General features: G+C 62.8%; 1 pseudogene; it reads left to right on the plus strand.

Annotated features, from left to right (window-relative positions):
* Window positions 1-1,587: 1,587 nt before the first annotated feature.
* Window positions 1,588-8,153, plus strand: LOC116830957 (HLA class II histocompatibility antigen, DR beta 5 chain-like; annotated as a pseudogene).
* The last annotated feature ends 8,484 nt before the right edge of the window (window positions 8,154-16,637 follow it).

Raw genomic sequence — 16,637 nt, forward strand, 5'->3', positions numbered from 1 at the left:
GCAGGCTCAGCACTGCCGCGAGGGTCTGTCTGTCCCCAGTGTGGACGCAGTGCCACTAGTGGGGGTTTGTCCCTGGTGTGGGGACAGCACCTCCCCGCACAGCACTCGTCCTGTCCATAGACACCTGCAGCACGGCTGTGTGCACAGCGGGGGCTTGGCCGGCCCAGCTCTGCACTGGGGCGGGGGGTCACCCCCTGATCCTAAGAGCTCTTCCCTGCAGGGGTCACATGCTGACCCACGGATCTCAGCACAGATCTTTGCCAGGATAAGCATTAAGTGCAGGCCAGGGCACAGACAGGTAACAAGGGAATTCTCCATGGGACACTGGGGCACAGGGCCTTTCCCTCTAGGGGATGTGGCCCCAAGGCAGGGACTGGCTGGCCCAGAGGTGTGGGATGGGACACAGGCTCTGTCCCAGAAGCTGCCGGCTCCGATCTGCTGTTAGTGACCAAACTCCCTCCCCCCAGCCCATCTGTTCTGGGCCGTGTGCAGAAGGTTGGTCCCTGTCCCCTGCCCAACTCCCCTCTCCCCCCACTAATGCACTGGGTGGTCACACTGCGCCTGGCAGGGGGTCTGGGGACTGGAGAGGCCAGAGAGGGTTATGGTTAGGGTTAGTTTGGGGGCTGGCCTGCGACCCAGGAGCCCTGGGATCATTCCCGGCCCTGCCATAGACTGTGTGTGACCCTGGGCCAGTCACTGACTCCTCTGGGCCTCCCCCACAGCTGGGCCCTGGGGACACTGGTCCGGCCCTGCCCCACAGGGTGGGGGGTGAATGCAGCAGAGAGGGGGAGGGGCTCAGAGACTGGGGAGCCTGAAAAGCCCCTTAGGGAGATCAATGGTGGGAGCAGCTGGGAGGCCGAGCTGTGCCTGACCCATGGAGACTGAGCCCCTGCTCTGGTGGGGTGCCTGGGGGGCAGGGCTCAGACCTACCAACAGGGCCAGCACCAGCCCAGCAAGCAGGGGTTTGGGGCGGCCAATGGAGAGGGACGGTACGTCCGGCTCTTCAGCAGCAGAATTACCGCTGAAGAAGAAAGCGGCAGTGGACCTACTGCCGGGTGCCGCTTGCGATTGCAGCTTTTTTTTTTTTTCCTCCACCACTTGGGGTGGCAAAAACCCTGGAGTCTGTCCTGCGCACCAAGGTGGGGGACGGGGGAGCTCAGAACTTCTCCCTGTGGGGCCAGCCCCAAACCGTCCCCTGGGGCTAAATATACCCAGACAAACCAGAGACACCTCCCCACACCCATCCTGCCACATCCAGCAGCAGAGGGTTGAGGCACCAGGGGAAGGGGATGGAGGGTCCCAGGGCTGTTGCTGGGGGCCCTGCTCTGGTGGGGGCTGGTCCCTGGGCCGGCCCTGCTCTCCAGCTGCCCCAGGGCCATGGCAGGCACCAGGCGAGTCCTGCAGCCCGACCCCAGGCCCTGCTCTGCCCCCTGCGAGGGAGAAGTAGGGAACCGAGCCCTGCTGGGGCCGGCTCTGCCTGGCGACTGATGATGCTGCCCAGCCCCGATGCTGCCTGGCCCATGGGCTGGGGGGTGCCCAATCCCCGGGGCCGTGGGCAGCGTCCCGGGGCTGGTGCTCAGAGCTGGGCAGAGAAGGTCTCAGTCTGGGGGGTCCCAATTACTTTCCAGGTCTCTCCCTCCTGAGCAGCGATGGGGGCAGGTTGGATCCTGGGGGCTGGGAGCCACTGGGCTGGGGCTCTGCTAGTGACACTGACGGTGCTGAGAACCCACCTGGCTCATTGCATGGAGCTCCCAAGTGAGTAGAGACCCCAGCGCCTTGGGGAGCCTCATCCTGGGCAGCACTGGGTGTATCCAGGGGGGTCAGACCTCAGCGCCTTGGAGAGCCCCGTCCTGGGCAGATGCTGGGTGTATCTGGGGGGGAGGTCAGACCCCGGTACCCTGGGGAGCCCCGTCCTGGGCAGCGCCGGGTGTATCCAGGGGGGTCAGACCTCAGCGCCTTGGAGAGCCCCGTCCTGGGCAGATGCTGGGTGTGTCTGGGGGGGGAGGTCAGACCCCGGTACCCTGGGGAGCCCCGTCCTGGGCAGCGCCGGGTGTATCCGGGGGGGTCAGACCCCAGTGCCCCGGGGAGCCCCGTCCTGGGCAGCGCTGGGTATATTGGGGGTGGGACTCTGGGGGCGGGACCCCAGCGCCCCTGGGCAGCGCCGGGTGTATCCGGGGGCAGGGGCAGCAGGTTTGTATAATTTTTGGCAGTGCCTAGAACGGGTCCGGGTCCGAGTCCCACCTCCCCTCACACCTGCCTTGTGAGCCAATCTATATTGTTTTAAATAATGTAAAACTGGACTGGAAACAATAAGCGTTTACAGTTTCCCTCTATTGCACAATATCACTATTGTAAGAAAACTTTTTAAACTGAATATCAACTTAATACTCTTCTGAATACAGAAACAACCCAGCACTCTCGGCTCAATAACCCTCCGGAGCAAACACTTTCTAAAATTAAAACCAAATGGAGCCCCTTCTTTTGCGATATTCTTCAGGAGGCAGCCAACACTTTTCGTCCTTGTTCGGGGGGGATGGGGCTGCTCCTCGCCCAGCCTGCGGCAGGGGTGGTGACTGCTGATGGGGCGGGAGTGGGGGCAGGGTATCATGACCCTCCCCAAGCCCCAGCTGCTCACGTGCAGGAAGCCCCCTCATCTCCCTTCTGCTGGGTGCCGGGGGCGGGGGTGGAGCTGCCGTCACGTGAGCACCTCCTCCCCTGCTGCTGCCCCTCACCCTCAGTGGGGTTGGGGGGTGGAGCAGGAATGGTGACTGCGGGGGGGGCAGGGTGTCATGAGTCCGACGCTTCCCAAGCCCCAGCTGCTGGGGTCCAGACTCCAGGAAGCCCCCCCGAGTCGGAGTTGTCTCCTGGTGGGTGTCGGGGGAGGGGGATCACATGTGCCCCTCCTCCCTCTGCAGGCTCAGCAGCCGTAGCCCGGCGGCCAGTGAGCGAGCGCAGCGCAGCGTGGCGGGGCAGCTGCCCAGGATGCAGGCAGGGACGCTTGGGGGAGAGACGGGGCAGCAGGCAGGGCCTGGGGATGCTTTGGGGGAGGCATGTGCGGGCGGTGGGAGAGACCTGGCCCTGAACATTGCTGGAGCATGGGCACCATGGACCCATATAAGTCGCCACCCCTGTCCGGGGGGGTGGGACCCCAGCACCCCGGGGAGCCCCGTCCTGGGCAGCGCTGGGTGTATCTGGGGGGGGTCAGACCCCAGCGCCCCGGGGAGCCCTGTCCTGGGCAGCGCTGCGTGTATCCGGGGGGGTCAGACCCCAGCGCCCCGGGGAGCCCCATCCTTGACAGCGCTGGGTGTATCCGGGGGGGTCAGACCCCAGCGCCCCGGGGAGCCCTGTCCTGGGCAGGGGCCGAATGTATCCGGGGGGGGTCGGACCCCAGCGCCCCGGGGAGCCCCATCCTGGGCAGCGCTGGGTGTATCCAGGGGGGTCAGACCCCAGCGCCCCGGGGAGCCCCGTCCTGGGCAGTGCTGGGTGTATCCGGGGGGCTTGGACCCCAGCGCCCCGGGGAGCCCCGTCCTGCCTGTCCCGGTGTCCCCGCCTCCGCCCAGTTTCTCCCCCTCCCCGTCTCTGCGCTGCGGCCCCTGCGGTCTGTGCCGCAGTTACGGACATGCCGGGACCCGGGGGCGGGTCCCTGAGCCCAGCCCGTGTCCCCCCGCAGGGCGGGTCGTGATCCAGGCGAAGTTCGGCTGTCACTTCACCAACGGCACCGAGCGGGTCCGGTTCCTGCACCGACACATCTACAACCGGCAGCAGATCGCGCACTTCGACAGCGACCTGGGGGTGTATGTGGGGGACACGGAGCTGGGGCGGCCCGACGCCGAGTACTGGAACAAGGACCCGGCGATCCTGGCGGACAGGCGGGCTTTGGTGGACACGTTCTGCCGGCACAACTACGGGACGGCGCAGGTGGGGAAGGTGGTCGGCCGCACAGGTGAGCGGGGGGCGGGGCCAGGAGCGGGGGCGGGGCTCCGAGGGGGCGGGGGGGGCAGTCCCCTGGGCTGAGACCTCATCCCATCCTGCCTGGCCCTGAGCATCAGACAGTCCCTGGGCTCTGTCCCCATGGGGGTGACAGACACAACTCCCTCAGCCCCTTTCTGCTGGATCCTGCCTGGGACAATGGGGGGGCAGCAGAGAACCAGCCCCACCCCGGGCAGTGAGGGGGGAATGGGGGTGGCTGGGGAATCGGACTCACACACCACCGTGGGGAGCCCTGTCTGTCCTGGGCATGTACAGGGGAATGGGACCCACACATCCAGGGTGCCCTGCCCCAGGCAGCTGCCAGGTGTATCAGGGGGTTGGATGCCCTGTCCTGGAAAGGTGCCGTGTGTATGGTTGGGGGGATTGGACTCCACACACCCTGGAGAGCATCGCCCTAGGCAGGTACTGGGCATATGGCGGGGGGGGATATTTCCCGGGGGGGGGCACCTGTTCTCTCTCTGAGCCCCCCTCCATCTCTGGATCCTTCTCCAGCTTTGCTCTCTCTCTCTCTCACCCCAGTTCAGCCAAGGTGAAAGTTTTCCCCCATGAAATCGGAGTCCCAGCCCCACTCTCACCTGCTGGTTTGCTCCGTGACGGGGTTTTACCCTCGGGATCGAGATCAAGTGGCTGAAGAACGGGCATGGAGCAGACGCAGCCAGGGTTGGTGTCCACGGAGCTGCTCCAGAACGGAGACTGGGACCTTCCAGATCCTGGTGATGCTGGGAGATGAGCCCCCGGCGCGGGGACGTCTACACGTGCCAGGTGGAGCACATCAGCCTGCGGGGCCCCCTCACCGTGCACTGGGGTAAGAGTGCTGGGTCACCCAGCCCCCCCACGAATACCAGCCCAAGCCAAAGACTCAAGCGCTGTCTACTGTAGCCTTTTGTTCTGCTTCATGTTAAATTATGTTCCAGTGGGTTCAGCTCTGGGCTCCAGCCTCAAGTTCAACAACGTTATCTCTGTCTTTGTTCTGGATTTAGAGCCCATAAGGGGACCATAGCCACCTAACACGTACACGAGCGTCTGTCTTTTAGCAGTTTTATTAGGGTTACCAACAAAGGTTCTAAATGTCACAGCACATACAACCCCTAAAGATAAGTACCACATACTAGTCACATCCTCCTAGAGATGGTGTTAGTCTGTTGCCCTCTCATGGATTGACCATCAATATACGGGAGTGGTTCCTGGTGGAGTTTTCCGTAGAAAGCTCCATTTTCCTGCTCAGAGCACTTAGAAGTATTTGATAACTTTAGTTTTATTTAAAACTTTAATTTCACTTCCTGGTTTTTATACTCAGTGTGCGGAGTTGAAATCCAGGGTGCTACGTTAGTTGGTCCTGCAATGGGTTGAGGTGGGGTTTGCTGACTGTTCAATATCATGGAATTCATTTGCTGCTGTATTTCTTACACTTCAACGCTCATGAGAATTTAGGTTCGGGGTAAAGTGCTGATCATGTCCACGCTGGGAGCACTCTTCCAGAAGTGCTGAACTCATTATCTAAAGCTTATCGTTATATTCAAACCCAACAGGTGCCAACGGTAGAAAACCGTTTTGCTTTGGGATTTACAGATTAATTAGATTAGGCATTTTGGTTACAACAGCTGTAACAGCTGGAGACACTTCATTTTATTTTTGACCATCAGTACATGCATCTGAAGAAGTGGGGGGTTTTATGCACATAAGCTTATGCCCAAATCAATCTGTTAGTCTTTAAGATGCCACCGGACTCCTTGCTGTTTTTGTGGATACAGACTAACACGGCTACCCCCTGTTAAGATGCTATGATCCATCTGGTTTTTGTACTGGCCAAATTGGAGAATTGCACATGGAAGTACACGCACAAATGATTTCCTGTTGCAGCAGAGATTCAATGGTTTTAGCAGTATAAGGTTTGGCCTAATTTGGAAAAGGACACTGCTTTTATAGGGGGAATTTTCTTCTACAATTTGAACAGTTACATCCATATTTTTACATGTATGCTTGTGTTTAGCAAAAGCATCAACCCTACTCACAATTTCTAGAGCACTTGTATGAGCCCAAATCTATTGACCTGGGTTGGAGGTGTCTGTTCTCCCTGTCTCACAGCACAAGGACAAGGACACACTTAGTGGAATGGAAAGGGGCAAATTCACACCCGGTAAAAGGAAGGACGTTTCCCACACACTGTGTAATTAGCCTGTGGAACTCACTGCCACAGGGTGTCACTGAGCCCAAGAACTGAGCAAGGTTCATACAGAGACTGGCTATTTCTGTGGCTCACAGGAGCATCCAGGGCTAGACTGGTTCATGCTGACAATGGGCAGGAATATCAAACCTCGCGCTGCAGGGCCTGAGCTGAGCTCTGAGATCACAGAACAGGAGGAGCCCTGACGTGGTGCAGAGTGTCCCACAGCTGCTCCTGCAGGCCCTGGCCCCTGGCTCTGCCCCGGCTGGAACCGGTCACTGGTGTGGATGAGAGCCCGGCCCAGAGGCCCCTGGCTCTGCCCTGGCTGGCGCTGGTCACTGGCGTGGACGGGAGCCCGACCCGGAAGCCCCTGGCTCTGACCCAACCCCGGTGCTGGTCACTGACGCAGACGGGAGCCCGGCCCGGAGGCCCCTGGCTCTGACCCAGCCGGCGCCGGTCACTGGCACGGACGGGAGCTTGGCCCGGGGGCCCCTGGCTCTGCCCCGGCCTGCGCTGGTCACTGGTGCAGATGGGAACCCAGCCCAGACGCCCCTGGCTCTGCCCCGGCCGGCGCTGGTCACTGGCGCGGATGGGAGCCCGGCCTCCCGGAGGCCCCTGGCTCTGACCCGGCCCGTTCCATGTCCCTGTTTCAGAGGCGCAGTCTGACTCCGCCAGGAGCAAGATGCTGACGGGGGTCGGGGGCTTCGTGCTGGGGCTGATCTTCCTGGCGCCCGGACTCCTCATCTACCTGAAGAATAAGAAAGGTGACGGCTCCGGGCGGGGGGCGGGGGGGGTCTGGGCACTGGGGGATGTGGGGCTGGGGGGCTCAGGGGAATCTGTGTCTTTTTCATTTTTTCTTTGACTGCATGCTCCCCCCCCACCTCCCCCGCAGGGGCTGCTCAGAGTCTGGCAGGGGCCTCCTGGCTTCTAGTCCCCTGGGGCTGGGGCTGGGTCAGACCCTCCCCGCTCCTAGGGCAGGGACAGAGCAGGGGCATGGGAGATCTCAGTGCGGGCCCCAGGGCCAGGCTGGGAGCTCCCACTTCTCTCCCCTCCCCCGGCCGAGCCCCGCAAGGTGGGACAGACCCCGACCCCTCGCAGTGCAGGGAGCTGCCCCTGCCCGGGGCTCAGAGCGTTTCCTCCCCTCCCCGGGGCAGGATCCTGGGTCAGGGATTTACAGTAATAACATGTGGGGGGTGGGGGGGGTAACCCAGGTCTGGAGGGGGCTGGGTTCCTAGTGAGGGCATTCCATGCCGTGGGGCAGGGGCTGGAGCTCTGACCCCCAGGAACCAGCTCCCCCTTCCCAGGGCTCTGACCATGTTTCTCTTTGTTTTTTCAGGGCGCCCTGTTCCCCAACCTGCAGGTAATTTCAATCCCCCTCCCCCGTTAAACTCCGCCTCCGCCCACACTGAGCACAGGCTGCCTGGGCGTCCGTCAGGGGGTCTGCTTCTGCCCCTCGGCCCATGACACCACACCAGGGTCAGCCCCTGGGCAGCTGGACAATGGGGCGTTGGCACCACGGAGGAGGAGACTGTGCAGCTCCCTTCGTCCCCGTTCAGGCCGATCCCTGAGCTGCTCCCGGGGCAGAGGGTCCTGGGTCCTGCCGAGCATCGCCCAGCCCTGCGGCTGCCGGCAGAGTCACTGGGGCACCCAGGGGCCTGGCAGAGAAAATCCCCCATCGGCCCGCTAGCCCCACAGCCAGGGGGCTGATTTCTCTCCCCTCTCCCTGCAGGGCTCCTGAGTTAGATCCTGGGCGTCAGATCCCCCGGCCGGCAGGAGTTTCCGTCCATCTCTCCAGCACCTCGCCCAGCCCAGAGAATGCAGAACCTGGGGCCGGTCCCTTCCTGTCCCGGTCTGCTCCCTGCGCTCTGTCCGGCTCCAGCCCGCACTGACTCCGCCTGGGGACCCCTCCCTGCCCCTCAGTCCCCGCAGGGCCTCGGGTGACCTCTCCTGCGTTAACCCTTTCCCTGCCCCAGCCCAGCCCCATGTCCCCTCTCACTGACCCCGCTGCCCTCGGGGAACTCGGTCAGCATCTACCCCATGATGGTGCTCCTGACAAAGTAAATCACCCGCTACATCAACTTAATAATTCCACCTCCACAAGAGGTGTAGCACTTAAGTCGACATAGTTACCGACGCAGTGTCATGGGGCTGGGGGGGGCGCAGGGGAATCCAGGCCTGGCTGCAGGCTCCCCTCTTCCCCCCGCCACAGTGGGGGGCTGCTCAGAGTCTGGCAGGGGCCTCCCAGCTTCTCCTCTCCTGGGCCAGGGGCTGGGTCAGACCGTCCCCCTCCTCGAACAGGGGCAGAGCAGGGGCCATGGGGAGATCTCAGTGTGGGGCCCTGGGGCCAGGCTGGGAGCTCCCACTCTCCCCTCCCCCGTCTGAGCCCCTGGGATGGGACAGACCCCAACCCCTCGCAGTGCAGGGAGCTGCCCCTGCCTCAGGGCTCAGAGCGTTTCCGTCCCCTCCCCCAGGCAGGGACTTTGGGTCAGGGATTTACAGCAATAACAGGGCGGGGGAACCCAGGTCTGGGGGCTGGAGGGGGGCTGGGTTCCTAGTGGGGGGCGTTCCATGCCGTGAGGCAGGGGCTGGAGCTCTGACCCCCAGGAACCGGCTTCCTCCACCCAGGGCTCTGACCACGTTTCTCTTTGTTTTTCAGGGCACCCTGTTCCCCAACCTGCAGGTAATTTCAATCCCCCTCCCCTATTAAACTCCCCTCCCCCCACACTGAGCACAGGCTCCTTGGGGCGCCCGTGGGGTGGCTGGTTCTGCCCCTCAGCCCGTGACACCCTCCCGGTTCAAACCCTGGGGAGCTGGGCAATGGGGCGCTGGCCCTGCGGAGGAGCAGACTGCAGCTCCCTCGGTCCCCGTTCAGGCCGATCCCCGAGCTGCTCCTGGGGGCAGAGGGTCCTGGGTCCTGCCGAGCATCGTCCAGCCCTGCAGCTGCCGGGCAGAGTCACTGGGGCGCCCTGGGGCCTGGCAGAGAAAATCCCCCGTCCGTCCTGCTAGCCCCACGGCCAGGGGCTGATTTCTCTCCCCTCTCCCTGCAGGGCTCCTGAGTTAGATCCTGGGTGTCAGATCCCCCGGCTGGCAGGAGTTTCCATCCGTCCGTCTCTCCCAGCACCTCGCCCAGCCCGGAGAATGCAGAACCTGGGGCCGGTCCCTTCCTGTCCCCGTCTGCTCCCCGCACTCCTCCCAGCTTCAGCCCGCACTGCCCCCGCCTGGGGACCTGTCCCTGCCCCTCTGTCCCAGCAGGGCCCTGGGGCGACCTCTCCTGCGTTAACCCTTTCCCTGCCCCAGCGCAGTCCCATGTTCCCTCTCACTGACCCCACTGCCCTCGGGGAACCTTTGGGGGACGCTGCTCCGCAGCCTGGGGGAAGCCAGACTGAGGCCGGGCGCTGTTAGAACTGCTGCACCCTAATAAACCATCCCCAGCCCCCCACCCTGGCTCTGTGCTCACTGCTCCCCCAGGGCTGGGGGCTCTGGGCCTGCTGGGCTCTGGCTGGGGGGAGCGGGACACAGGGCACAGAGCAGCTGCCCTGGGGGAAGGGACTCCCCAGACACACCATGGGGCCACTCAGCGGCTGGAGAGATCAGGGTTGTGCTGGGGAGGAGCCTGGGCCGGGCCAGGTCTGACGGGAGAGAGAGGGCAGGACCCCAGTGGGGGGCTCTGGAGGTGGGGGTGACTCCTGGGGGAGGCTGTGGGTTCCCAGTCCCAGTTCCTTCCCCAGGGGTGGGGGCAGCAGGGAGGAGGCCGTGGGGAGCGGGAGCCCCAAGCCTCTTTCCCAGGGGAGAGGCAGCTGCAGAAGGGGAGATGCTCCCGTCCCCGTGGAGAGCCCAGGCTGCAGCCCAACAACATGGACACCTCGGCCTGGGGTCAGCGACAGGGCCAGGCTGTCAGTGAGCTGGGCTATGGGGTAGGGGAGCAGCTCACGGATGGGGCAGGGCAGTTATTATCCAGGGGTCCAAACCCCCCAGGGAGTCACAGCCCCATCCCCCCAGGGGCCCAGAGATTCACCAGCGACACCAGAGTCCCATCCCAGTCAGAGTCCCACATCCCACTTGGGGGCTTGACTGTGGGGTCCCAGCTATGGGGGACCTCACAACCTCTGGGGCAATATGTGGGCTGGGTGCTCACATTCCCCCTCCCCCCAGCCCAACCTGCTCTATCGCTGTCACCCTGCTCCAGGGCTGCAGGGGAGACGCCAGCACCTGCCCCTGCCCCCCCATGACCATTAACACTCTCCTGGCCCGTCCCCCCACTGCTCCCATTGGGTACTGGAGTCCTCATCACTTCCTGTCCCAAAGTGCCATGTGCTGTTTCCCAAGTGCCAGGCCCTACCCCAGAGGTGGCTGCATTTCTATGGGGGGAATTGGCCCCAGTGCTATCAGGTGCAATGACCCCTGGGATCCTGGGTGGCTCAGGGGGTCGGGGATGGGACAAGGGGCCTCTGCCCTTTGGGGCCTGGGGGCTCTGATCCAGCCTCAGAGCAGGGGACTGGCTGGCTTAGGGGGCCGGGCCCAGGACATGGGGCCTTGGCAGGCCAGGGCCATCAATCCGGTGTCAGCATGAAAGTCCCCGTGCAGTTGCCCACAGCCCAGTGGAGACGTTTCTCCGGCCCCATGACCCAGAAAGGGTTAACGCTCCACTTCGTTTCACACCCCGTCTGCTTGTGGGTGGACAGATGGACAGACTGACACCTGCTTTCCCCTCACCTCGTTTCACTTCCCCCCCCGGGATGGTTCTGAGCACCCCCACCTCAGCCCTGGGGCCCCAGCAGCATCCAGCACACTCCGCTTCCCAGCCCTCTCCGCCCAACTCTACCCAGCTCCCGGTGATGCCGGGTCGGCGCCGCGCTGCCACTGGCCGAGCCCCGGAGGCACTAACCCCGGCCCAGCATCTCTGCCTGTTTATGCGTCAGTGAGACACCAGGTCCCAAGAGTGGGCGTCATTTCGGTGCCAGGGACTTTCCACCCAAAACCCCCTGGGCCTGCAGCCTGACTGGCATCCGGGGGCTGGCCCAGCCCCACACCTGCACTGGAGAGGAATAAACTGCGGGTGAAATGCAGCCCGGTCGGTGTCCTCACCCCACGGTACAGAGGGGGACACTGAGGACCGGGACTTGTTAGAAACCACAGAGCTGGGAAAAAACCCAGGAGTCCTGGTTCCTAGCCTCCCCTGCTCTAACCCACCAGCCTCCACTCCCCTCCCAGAGCCGGGGAGAGAACCCAGGAGTCCTGGCTCCTAGCCCCCCCTGCTCTAACTCCCCAGCCCCCACTCCCCTCCCAGAGCTGGGGAGCGAACCCAGGAGTCCTGGTTCCCAGCCCCCCCTGCTCTAACCCACCACTCCCGTCCCAGACCCAGCATAGAACCCCTCCCCTCCCCTGCATGCTATAGACAAGCATGGGGGCTCTGTCCATCTGGGGTGCTGAGTCAGAAGAGTGGGGCTGGCACGGAACATGGGGTCCTGGCTGAGGATTGGGGTTTGGGGGTGCTCAGGCTCGGGGTGCAGACGGAGGGACAGGTTGTCGGTCACAGATACAGACACTCCTGCCCAGGCGGGAACCTATGCGGCCGGCTTCCCTGCAGGCAGGTTCTGGGTGGGGGGCTGGGGGGGTCTGTGGGACACATCCCCTCCCTCATGGTTGAGGCACTTTCCAAGAAATCCGGCCCATCCCCCGCTGGGCTGCGCTGAAGGACCGGAGGGGAGGGCGGGAGGGACTGGTGGCTCAGGGGGTCGGGGATGGGACACGGGTGCCTCTGCCCTTTGGGGGCTGGGGCTCTGAGCCTCAGGGCAGGGACTGGCTGGCTCAGGGGGCCCAGGCCAGGACATGGGGCCTTTGCAGTCCAGGGCCGTCAGTCCGGTGTCAGCGTGAAAGTCCCTCTGCAGTTGCCCACAGCCCAGTGGAGAGGTTTCTCCGGCCCCGCGACCCAGAAAGGGTTAACGCTCTACACCCGTTTCACACCCCGTCTGCTTGTGGGTGGACAGATGGACAGACTGACGTCTGCTTTCCTCTCACCTGGTTCACTCTCCCCCTTGAATGGCTCTGAGCCCCTCCAACCCCAGCTCCAGCCGCATCCAGCACACTCTGCTCCCCGGCCCTCTCCGCGCCCCGACTCTGCCCAGCGCCCGGTGATGCCGGTTGGCACCACTCTGCCACTGGCCGAGCCCTGGAGGCGCTAACCCCGGCCCAGCGTCTCCGCCTGTTTGTGCGTCAGTGAGACACCAGGTCCCAAGAGTGGGTGTCATTTTGGTGCCAGGGACTTTCCACCCAAAACCCCCCGGGCTGCAGCCTGGCTGGCACCCGGGGCTGGCGCAGCCCCAACCCTGCACTGGGAAGGACTAAACTGTGAGTGAAATGCAGCCCCGGTCGGTGTCCTCACCCCACGGTACAGAGGGGACACTGAGAGCAAGGGACTTGTCAGAAACCACAGAACTGTGATAGAACCCAGGAGTTCTGGCTCCCAGCCCCGCTCTGATCCACCAGCCCCCACTCCCATTCCAGAACTGGGAGAGAACCCAGGAGTCCTGGCTCCCAGCCCCACCTGCTCTGACCACCAGCCCCCACTCCCCCTCCAGAGCGGGAGAGAACCCAGGAGTCCTGGCTTCCAGCCCCCGCTCTAACCCACCAGCCCCCACTCCCCTCCCAGAGCCGGAAGAGAACCCAGGAGTCCTGGCGCCCAGCCCCCCCTGCTCTGATCCACCAGCTCTACTCCCTCCCAGAGCTGGGAGAGAATGGAGGGGTCCCGGATTTCCAGTTCTAACCATTACAACCTCACTCCCCTCCCAGAGCTTGGAATAGGACCCAGCAGTCCTGGCTCCCAGCCCCCCACACTAGACCCGACTTCCCTCCCAGAGCCAGGACAGAACCCAGGAGCCCTGGCTCCCAGGCCCCGCCTCCCCCGCATGCTAAAGACAAGTATGGGGGCTCTGTCCAGCTGGGGTGCTCTGAGAAGTGGGGCTGCACGGAATGAGGGGTCCTGGCTGAGGATGGGTGTTGGGGGTGCTCAGGCTTGGGATGCAGATGGAGGGACAGGCTGCAGATCACAGATACAGACACCCCTGCCCAAGCGGGACCCTGTGTAGCCGGCTTCCCTGTGGAAAGGTTCTGGGGGTGTTGTGGGGGGGGGGCGGGTCTGTGGAACACGTTCCCCTCCCTCATGGCTTGAGGCACTTCCAAGAAATCCGCCCACCCCCGCTGGTTTTCCCCCCACCATGTTCCTGCTTTCCCACCGCCCCCCCCCCCCCCAGCTCTATGGAGCCGGTGCTGCTGTGGGTGTGAACGGAGCCCCCGGTGACACCCTCAGAGACAGACATGGGTCACTCCCTGTCCCCACGGTGTCAGCAAATGCTGCTCCCTGTAAGGACCCCAGCCCAAGGGATCCCCCTGCCCCATCCCACCCCGGCACAGACCCATGGCAAATCCCATCCCACAGCTGACAGCCTGCCCCACGGGGCTCCAGAGAGCAGGACAGGGTGAGCAGCAATGGGGTGAATCCAGGGGCTCGGCAAAGACCAACTGCTCCCCATGGGGTGGGGGTCAGGAGCTCTCCCCCCGCCCACCCAGCTCACACTCACCCAGCGAGAGCTGTCACCACCACAAGGTCTTGTCTTTATAGCTGGGCATTTGCAAGGGAACAGACCCTCACCCCGGGCAGGAGACACATGGGGGGTGGCAGGAGGAAACACAGCCCTGCTCCCCCACCCCCACAGCTGTCACAGAGGGCAGGGTCCCCTGGGCCCATGGGGGGGGCAGGGGCCTCTGTCCAGGCCAGGCTGAGCAGGGAGCAGGCTGGGTCCCAGGGCAGTGCCAGGCGGCTGTAGGGCCTGGCTATGGAGGGCCGGGTCCCCAGCTGGGGGTCACTCCACAATGACCGATGGTGCAATGCTGAATCACAGCCGGTCTGGGGGGCCCAGCCTGGGGCGTAGCTGGGCAGACGTACAGCCAGTCAGGACAAGCTCCGCGCGAGACTGGACACAGGAATTGTCACGGAGTCTCCGGGCGATGCTCTGGAACTGCTCCCCAGAAAGCCAATCAGGACTCTGGGGAGCCTCCTCTCCCTTGGAGCAGACTTGTTCAGGGCAAGAAGTTCACACGGCTTCATCTCCTGGGTCTCTCCTTGGAGCATTCAGCATCCTCTGCCCCTCCGTGTGCTTCCCACAGTAAGCCCGCCCCAGCGGGGTCCTGGGGAAGCCACAGGGTTCTGCACCCCCACTTTGCAGTCAGACGTGACTCTCAGCCAGCCAGGAACACAGAGGTTTATTCGATGACAGGAACAGTGTCTAAAACAGAGCTTGTAGATACAGCGAACCAGACCCCTCGGCCGGGTCCATTCTGGGGGGCAGTGNCTATTTCACTCAAGTATCATCGTAAATGCTAATATTCCTTTTTTGATCTTTGAATTAAAACTATAGCAATAGACAAGACTTGTTTGCTGACATCACAAGACCTGAGCAAACATCTCCCCTTCTACCTCTAACAATGCAGACTTGCATTTCAAAGCTCTGTTCATTTACATACCTTCCTAACCAGTTCTTAAGGTTCACCCATGGGTGAGGTCAGTCTGTGAGTTAATTAACTCTTTCTGGCCCTGTCACCTTTCAATGAGATATTATATTACACTCAAATGTCACAGGCAGGGACGGGGAGAGGAGAAAAGTCTCCATAATAATGACTGGTCTGGAGAAGGGAGATCGGAGCGTCTGTTCTCCCTGTCTCACAGCACAAGGACAAGGGGACACTCAGTGGAATGGAAAGGGGCAAATTCACACCTGGTAAAAGGAAGGACGTTTCCCACACACTGTGTAATTAGCCTGTGGAACTCACTGCCACAGGGTGTCACTGAGCCCAAGAACTGAGCAAGGTTCACACAGAGACTGGCTATTTCTGTGGCTCACAGACTGTCCAGGGCTAGACTCAGAGCTGTCCTTCGGGAAGGGCGAATCAGGGCAATGTCTCCGAGCCCCACAGGCCGGTGCAATTGGCCAGCATGGTCTGTCCTGGAAGAGACTGTGACAAAGTTCCTCCTCTACCTTGGGTCCTGCACTTATTGGTGGATTTGCTCACCTCAGAGATCTTCCCATCTGGTGGAACGCACAGTCCAGGCAGTAGCGTAACTAGGGGAGATGCAGCATCCCCGAGCCCAGAATTCCCCAAGTGGCGCCTTTTCCAGCACCTCTCTGTCTTTTGGTTACCCTGCACATGCGCCGCACTGTCTTTTGGCAGCATTTCAGCGCGTGTGCAGGGCCGCCGAAATACTGCTGAAGGATGGAGCAGCGCATGCACAGGACCGCCGAAAAAATTCTTCTTTGGTGGCCCTGCGCATGTGCCGCTCCATATTTCGGCGGCATTTCTGCATATGTGCAGGGCCGCCAAAGGACATGCACCTTTTTTCTACGCCACTCCTGGGCAGCAACCCTGGCTACGCCGCTGAGTCCAGGTCAACTCCTCCTGTGTTTGATCAGGAGTTGGAAGGTTTGGGGAGAACCCAGGCCCGCCCTCTACTCCGGGTTCCAGCCCAAGCACCCCGGAGGCCCCTGGCTCTGCCCTGGACGGCACCGGTCACTGGCACGGACAGGAAACTGGCCTGGAGGCCCCTGGCTGTGCCCCAGCTGGCACTCATCACTGTCGCAGAGGGAGCCCGACCAGAAGCCCCTGACTCTTACCCAGCCGGCGCCTGTCTCTGGTGCAGACGGGAGCCCAGCCCGGAGGCCCCTGGCTCTGACCCGGCCCGTTCCATGTCCCTGTTTCAGAGGCGCAGTCTGACTCCGCCAGGAGCAAGATGCTGACGGGGGTCGGGGGCTTCGTGCTGGGGCTGATCTTCTTGGCGCCCGGACTCCTCATCTACCTGAAGAATAAGAAAGGTGAACGGCTCCGGGGAGGGTGATTAATTACTGCAGGTTGGGGAACAGGGGCGCCCTGAAAAACAAAGAGAAACCACTGGTCCGAGGCCCTGGGAAGGGCGGAGCTGGTTCCCTGTGGGGTCGAGCTCCAGCCCTGCCCACGTCATGGAATGCCCCTCACTAGGAACCAGCCCCCTCCCGCCCCAGACCTTGGAGGTTACCCCCCCCACACACACCCCACACGTTATTTACTATAAATCCTGACCCAGGATCCCTGCCACGGGGGAGGGGACGGAAACGCATCTACCCGGGAGAGGGGCAGCCTCCCTGCACTGCCGAGGGGTCAGGGGTCTGTTCCACCCCGGGGCTCAGCCTGGGGAGGAGAGTGGGAAGCTCCCACCTGGCCCCGGGGCGCGAACTGGATCTCCCTATTGCGCCCTGCTCTGTCCTGCCCTAGGAGGGGGAGGTTCTGACCCAGGGCCCACGGCCCCAGGGAACTAGAAGCCAGGAGGCCTGCCAGACTCTGAGCAGCCCTGCTAGGGGGTGGGGGGGGGAGCATTGCTACAAAGCACAGACTTCCCCTGAGCCCCCCTAGCCCCCCTACAGACACCCCAGTGCCCTACCCCCCCCCCCCCGCAGCA

The sequence above is a fragment of the Chelonoidis abingdonii genome, unplaced genomic scaffold (assembly GCF_003597395.2).
Source record: "Chelonoidis abingdonii isolate Lonesome George unplaced genomic scaffold, CheloAbing_2.0 scaffold0536, whole genome shotgun sequence".
NCBI classification, from domain to species: domain Eukaryota; kingdom Metazoa; phylum Chordata; order Testudines; family Testudinidae; genus Chelonoidis; species Chelonoidis abingdonii.